We start from the raw sequence: 8,025 nt of genomic DNA, 5'->3' as shown, positions 1-8,025 counted from the left end.
GCACTCAGCTAATGTCTGAGCCAGCTGATCTTGTTGCCCTCACACTCCCACCCCCACAGGCGGGACTAGCAAACTGCCTCTGGGTGTGCAACTCACCAGTTATAATCAAATGTGTCTGGTGAACCAATTTATCATGATCAACTGGGCTCATTTTTTATTTATTTTATATAGCATAAATAGAAAGGTAACGCTTGCAGGCCAAGAGAGTGTGCGAGCATTAGCCGTGTCTTTAAGCACTGGTACAGGAGCCAAGAGGCCGCAGGGAACTTGTCTCAGCGAGAATGTGTCCAGTGTAGCAGAATAAGTGTGTCGAAAGAAGCAGCGAGTCAAATGCTGGTAGCAGTGGGATTTGAACCCATGTCTCTGAAGAGACTAGAATTTTAAATCACTGTCTTAGACCACTCAGCCACACTACCATGCAGCTAGTGCTATGGCTGTAAAAGAATTGATTGCTGATTGAAAGGTGCTTTTCTTCAGAATTATCCTGTGAATGGAGGTCTTTGCTTGGGAAGATGGAAGTGAGAGGAATTTGCAAGCACAATGCATTGAAAGTGCAGGCCGAGTGGTTGCATTGTTGAATTGGTAATGCAGGCTTTGTGGATAAATGGAGTTTGGAAAAGCCATTTGAAGATAGAAATCAAAGTCAAAGTATGTGCATGTTGGAAATGTGAAAAAAACCAGCAACTATTGCTAATACTCAGCATCTGTGGAGAGAGAAACAGAGTGCTGATGAAAGGTCACAGGTGTACAAAACTAACATTCAGAGGTGCTTGAGTGTCAGGGCGTGTTAGCTTAGATGGTTAGAGCATGGTGCTAATAATGCCAAGGTTGTGGGTTCAATCCCCATACAGGTTAATACTTTAAGCACAGGGGCAGTAATTGCCTTGCTTGGGTGTGTTGCATTTACAATCTGTGGACAAATCCAAATTCCCCCACAACAGCTAAGCCATTTTCCATTTTGTTAACAAATGCAAATCTGCACCATTTCACCTTATTCGCTCACTGAAGGTGGTGTGAAATCATCATCCATTGCTGGAAAACCCATCTGCCGCACCTCTGTCATTTCAGGAAAGAGACCTACCTCTTCTGGCGCCTCCAGACCCATGGCACTTTTAATTGTCCTCTGAAATGGCCACTGATCTTTCAAGGGCAATTAGGGACAGACAATAAATGCTGCCTTTTTCACTGATACCCACGCCCCGTGAAAAAATAAACAAAAAATTGCTTTGCATGTTTCTGCTGGCTTACCTCCGTTCAAATCGCCAAATAACAAATTGCCACCCAGGAGAATTGAGTTTCTCAGATGCTCTCTTTTATGTTCCTTCATGGGATGTTAGTATCGTTGGCCCATCAATAATTGCTCTTGAGAAGGTGGTGGTGAGCCACCTTCTTGAACTACTGCAGTCCATGTGCAGCCGGTACACCCGGCAGGGAGGAAGTTCCAGAATTGTGACTCAGTGACAGTGAAAGAACGGCAATATAATGCCACGTCGGGATGGTGTGTGGTTTGGTAGGGAACTTGCAGGTAGTGGTGTTCCCATGCATCTGTTGCCCTTGTCATTTAAGGTGGTTGAGGTGACGGGTTTGGAAGGTGCTGTCAAAGGAGACTGGGCTTTAGGGGTGATAATGAGGAGAAAGCTGTAGACTGCAGGAAGATATGAATGGACGAGTGACATTGGCAGAACAACGGCAATTGGAATTCAATCCACACAGGTGTGAGGGAATGCATTTGGGGAAGGCTAATAAGGCGAGGGAATACACAACAAATGGAAGAAGTATAAAGGAACAATGGGACCTTGGAGTGCAAGTCCACAGATACAGTACTGAAACAGGCCCTTCAGCCCACCAAGGCTGTGCCAACCATCAACACTAATCCTACATTAATCCCATTATCCTCTCACATCCCACAATTCCCCTACCTCTTCTAGGGGCAATCTATAATGGCCAATTTACCGACCAACCTGTAAGTCTTTGGGAGGAAACTGGAGCACCCAGCAAAAACTCACACAGTCACAGGGAGAGCTTGCATACTCCACACAGGCAAGACCCAGAATCGAACCCGGTCGCTGGAGATGTGAGGCTGCGGTGCTAACCACTGCACCACTGTGCTGCCCAATGATCCAATCAAGAGTGAGCTGGGTGCTCACTACTCAAAGATTCAAATGTTATAAAAAGTACATATGGTTATTTTATGTCCCAGATAAAGAATTCCATTGAAATGGGACAGCAGGTCCTAAACAGAGCAAGCAAATACATTATGATATTTAATTGGTGCTGTAACTGATAATATAATAGCAAGACAGCATACTGATGAAAAATCAGCACATTTGATGAAGTCTTAAATGCCTACTTTAATTGGCACAGCAATAACAGACGAGGTGAAAAAACACCTTGGTACAGAAACCTCCTTCAACTGTTCAGTTTCTTCACCAGAGGGCTGAACAAGAGGCAACAGGAAAAGAGGTACACTGGGTGGGGATGGCGGGGGCTGTGGTGCAAAAACTTCCCACAGGCACGAGCAATGTTCTGCCAATAGAGCTTTTATAGTTGCTTTTATTGCAGAAAAATAGTACATTTCAATAAGATGTGCTGAAATAAAATCTCAACTACCTCAAGGTCTAGGAAAAGTAGTTAAGAATCGAGAGGTAAATGAAGTTCAGCAACCTCCTGCAGCAGACCAATCGAAATATTTTCTGGGCGAGATCAATAATCCAAAGCAAGCATTTTGGTCAGAAGACATATATGTCAACGGACATATCACTAATTTCAAACTTGACACCAGAGCAAGTGTGTCGGTCATGTCGGATAAAGAGCCGTGGCTTTCCAAACGTATTCTACAACAAACAGAAACTCAGTTACATAGCCCAGGAGGGGAAGTTATAAGCGATGCTTCAAAAAAGGGAGAGCAGATGTTAGAAACACAATGGGCTGGATTCTATGTTGCTGCCACTGAGTATGGCGGCGGCCCTAAAAGATGCTGGCCGGCATGCGCGGGTTTTACTCGTGACTCATTTACATGGCCGGGGCAGATTGCGCCGCTCCCCCCCCCCCCACAGTGACGTGGAGGGGTGGGTGTGCCATCCCCGGCAATGGCGTATGGCACCACTGCAACAGGTGCCGGTGCCATTTTTAAATGGTTTTCAGCCCTTGCATTTAATTTAAATGTTTAAAGCGATTGTTTAATAAAACCAATTTTAAAAAATTACAGACATGTTTCCAGCCCATCTCCCACCGCTCCCATTCACCATGCACTCATCCCTGGCCCTCTCCCATACCTACCTTGTGTACCTGATCTTCCCCCACCCCCCCAAAGTTCACAAACTTTTAACATTACCCCTTCCCACCATCCCCTCCACCAATCAGAATAGTTTGACCCTGCTCCCTCACCACCCGCACTGAGTAACTTACCGGATGAAGATCACGGTGGCACTTCAGGAGGTGACAGGAACTTCATTAACTATTAATGATATTGAATATTTAAATGACAGCCCCGTCGCCGCTGCCGGCAAGATCGGGATGAGCCCTGCTGACATCAAGGTCAGTGGTGGGCCTCATCCAGGGCAATCTTCATGCCCCCCGCCACAGATCCCGACATTGAGGCCTCTATAAAATCCAGCCCTAAATGTCCTAAGAAATCAGGAATTCTCATGCTTAAGTAGAAGAGCTTGCATTGACCTTCATATTATAAAGAAAGTTGAACAAGAAGAATCCAGGAGGCAGGACAGTAGGAGAACCCAACCTGACCCGAGCACTGCAGAGAGTCTGGATTCTGTCAGACAGCCCGCACAACGGAGAGAGAACCCGCACAACACAGCACAGTCCACAATGCCACTCAAAGACCACAACAGCGAGAAAGAGAAAAGCAGCAAGTTGCTGCAGGAGCGCTACAAGGACAGAGAACCTGGGGACAAGCAACTCCAACAAATCTGTCAGGTACACAGACAAGATCAAAGAGAACCTCTAATTTTGACTCATTTCCCAACTAGACCATGGGAACGGTTGACAATGGATTTATTGTTCTTTGAGGGAAGATTCTATCTAATTATAGTTGCTTACTTCTCAAGATGGATCAAAGTTAAGCAGATATACACAACAACAACTGAAGCTGTCATCAGAGTTTTACAAGAAGTTTTCGCAACACATGGTATAGCTGATCAGAGAGTATCTGATAATGGACCACAATTTGCAAACGATTACTTCACGCACTTTGCAAAAGAATGTGGATTTGTTCACCTAACAAGCTCTCCTAAGTATCCACAATCAAATGGAGAACTGAGCGCGTGATCAGAACCATTAAATTTATGGTGAAGAAAAACCAAGATTTCCAATTAGCACTACTGACATATAGAACTATTCCATTATTGTGTGGATTAGCGCCATCAGAACTCTTAATGGGAAGAAAACTTCAAATGCAACTTCTAATTCTACCCAAGAAATTGCTTCCAGGATTGCAAAGCAAGGATTATCAGAAAGTACAAGACAAAGAAAAGTTATATCGAAACAAGTAGACCCATAATTATAACAGAAGATACCATACAAGAAACCTATCAAAGTTGTCAGAAGGGCAAAGGTATAGGTATGAGATCAAAATAGAGAAAGACAAATATCAACAGTGATCTTATCTACTATGAACTCAATAAGGTTTTATATGGAGAAATAGAAGGAATCTTATTCCTTTACATCAAAGACATCAATCGGTCAGACATTTAGACGACTCAGATGATGAACTGAAAATTCAAAAAGCACCGAATGCTACAAACCTCAATGAAAGCAGTCCAAGTCAAGAAACAAGGGATCAGAGAAAGATACCAATCTTCCACATCTGACAACAACAAGATCAGGGAGAGTTGTGAAGCCTCCTGATAGGTTGAATCTATGAAGTCAGAGACTTGGGGGGAGATGGGTTAGCATGTAAATAAAAAAGTGAATGTATGTAAATATATATTGGGATAAAGACTTGGGGAGAATGTAGTATAAGGGCATCAAAGGGTTAATCTTGAGAGAATGTAAAGATTACTGCCCACCATGATGAGGCAAGAGATCATGTGGGAGAGACTTGAGAACAGTTACAGCGTGGCTTTTGAAGGAGACACATCGGCTAGTGTGCAGTGTATCACAGAATCACAGAATTGTTGCAGTGTAGCACAATACAGTCCAAGAACCTCTCTGGCTGGACTGTACATGGTATAAAGAAGCAAATATCTAACAAAAACTTCTTCTCGTATCCCTTCACAATTTCAAAGACCTCTTTTAGGTTGTCTTTCAGCCTTCTCTTTTCTAGAGAAAAGATCTCCCGCCTGTTCAGTCTGTTACTGATAGTTGTCGCCTCTCACTTCTGGTATCATCCTTATAAATCTTCTTTGCACTTTCTGCAGTGCCTCTATATCCTTTTTCATAATATGGAGGCCAGAGCTGTATACAGCACTCTAAATTGTGGTCTAACCAAGGTTCTATACAAATTTAACATAGCTTTGCTGCTTGTTAATTCTATTCCTCTTGCATTGAAACCCAGCGTTTTGTTTGCATTTTTTATGATTACGGTAGCTACTCTTCAATAATACTTATTTGGCTTTGAAGAGCTTTGGGACATCTTGAGTTTGTGAACAGTGTTATATAAGTGCAAGACTTTATTTTGTTTCAAGCTGTGTTATGTTATTGTGTTCTTTCTCTTTTTTGAAAATAGAGGAACAGACTCGTCCCACAGTTAATACCCCCAGACATACCAGAAACTCAAAGCACCCTGCTGTACTATCACTTTATGTGCCAAGCACCAGCACAGCTACACAAAGCTTGAAAGATGTAAATAACAATGCTGAGAAAGCAACTCAAGATGAGCCACAGTGCATGGATTTAGATGAGCAAGTAGTGGTGGCTGCTGAAGGAAGGGCACTCCTTGTCCATAGGTCCAGGAGAGTTCTGACCTCTGTTACAACACATACTAGTTCAGACCTTGCATCACCTGCATACAAATTGACATTACTATCCATGCAGGACCATGTATTTGTGCCAAAGTAAACCAAACTGGAATGTCTGACAAGGGAAAGATAGGGTTCTGGTACTGGAACTGTGCATCATGGATGAACTGCTGCCTGTCGTCTGCACTATATGGAATACAGGGAAATCTCTGCAAATCTGTGGCAGAGCCCTCAGTGGCACAGGTTGTAGGCACAGTGGGAACATCTGTCACAAATGCTCACACTGCTGCTATAAAGATGTTGGGCTCTAATCCAAAATGCACTCTCTGGGTTGGTTTCAACATGCTTGGAGATTGAATAGGGACAACGATGAAGCAGGAATTCATAGATCTCATAATTGCCCAAAATCTGTCTGTTGGACAAATCAGTGGAATTACCAAGGGAGTACTCAGCAGCAGAGCATACATGCAATAATAATGCCACATTCATCTCATCAAGTATCCCAGTGCAAGTAACAGATGTGCCAAGAAGTGAGCAGCACCAGCAGTTACATCAACACTGAACATAGCTGACTCAGATGCAAGTATTTGCAAAACACACAACCGGAAGGTTAAGTGGCACCAAAGACCTGGCAGGTCAGAATGGAAACCCTGTGGTCAGCCAGAACACCATCTCCTTCCAATATGGAATCACTTGGGAGAAGTAATAGATTTGATACTGCACTTAATAAACAAATCAAAGAGGAAGCTCAACTGAAGGTCAATTATGCAGGTTCAATTGTTACTACAAACAAGTAGAATTCTACCTCTGCTGCAACCTGCAATTTATATGTCCAGTTGAAAAGCACTTCATGCATTAGTGTTGCAATATGGTTTAATTTGCTGGCAATAATATGCTAAACTCGACTAATGTGAGTGTTCACTGACACTGAGCGGCATGCAATAAACGATCAGGAAATGTGCACTGCTCTGCGTTCCTGTTATTAATGCTCATAACACTCAAATAACTCTGTAATGTCAGCAGTCATTTGGAGACTAATAAGTCATCAGGATGGACTATATTGTAGTGTATTTTCTCTTATGCTTCTTTCCACAAATTGTTGGGCATCTCTTTCTCATCTTAAAATTAATAAGTAAATTGCATTTTAATAGCAAATTGTGCTGATGACAACTTCAGATATTAACTGTATTAAATAATTTTGAAAGCTGGAGTCATGATGCTCGTAGTGGACGTTATTACTTCCCCTTTAGCAACATTTAAAAATTAATTGCTATGGAAATTAATTTTCAAAATATCTTTAATTATAATTGGCCTCCTTTCACGTTATTGCATCTGTGACTTGCTGATGATTTCACTTTCTTTGTCGCACTTTTTGCGGCTCAGTGTCTGGAGTGTATTTCACCACTGAATAGGAATTTCTTTTCATAAATTACAAGTGCTGATGGAAGCATTTGGTGGAACATATCAGTGCTCACCACTGTGTCAGCACACATTGATCCGCTGTAATAATGAAACAAATCTGATTTGCCACGTGCATTACAAAAGAAGTCATCAAAAAATTGAGATGGAAGGGTGTAAGACATGTAATGAATGTGAAAGACAAGACCAGATTACACCATTGTACGTGATGGTGTGTGAAATTCCTTTGTGGGGTAGAGGTAACACATATGTTAAATGAGCTTTAATATTGCCTAGCATTGTAAGTTAGCAGTAAAGGAATGTTTACTAACCTTTGGCAACAGTTCTAAAATTCCTCCCCCAAGTAACCTGGGTTGCCAAACTTAATGCAAAGACTTGCTATTATCATTTTGTTGACTTGACAATTTGCTCATACTTGCCTTTCAGTGCACATTTTCATTGATGAGCATACACCATATTAAGGATGTTTCTGTGTGCTGTTGTTGTATTTGTTGCATTGCTGGGGCATTCTGGAGAAAGTCTTAGACTCTGGATAAAGTCAACGAACAACTCTATTATTTACATTTACTATATATACTCTCCACAAGCCTCCTAAGCTAGCATCCTCTGTGCTGCTCTTCTTCTCCTCAAGCCTATACCATGTGACTGTTACATCATTACTCTATCAGTGGGAGGGGTCGCTCTCACTGCC

General features: G+C 42.4%; 1 non-coding gene across 1 annotated transcript; it reads left to right on the top strand.

The window, feature by feature from the left end:
- The first annotated feature begins 781 nt into the window (after positions 1-781).
- On the top strand, positions 782-855 carry trnai-aau (transfer RNA isoleucine (anticodon AAU)). The gene has a single exon. It is a non-coding gene; the product is annotated as a tRNA-Ile (tRNA).
- The last annotated feature ends 7,170 nt before the right edge of the window (positions 856-8,025 follow it).

This window comes from Heterodontus francisci, chromosome 6 (genome assembly GCF_036365525.1).
Source record: "Heterodontus francisci isolate sHetFra1 chromosome 6, sHetFra1.hap1, whole genome shotgun sequence".
Classification (NCBI taxonomy): domain Eukaryota; kingdom Metazoa; phylum Chordata; class Chondrichthyes; order Heterodontiformes; family Heterodontidae; genus Heterodontus; species Heterodontus francisci.
The sequence above is the reverse complement of the archived record's forward strand: the minus strand, read 5'-3'. Positions and strand labels throughout refer to the sequence as shown.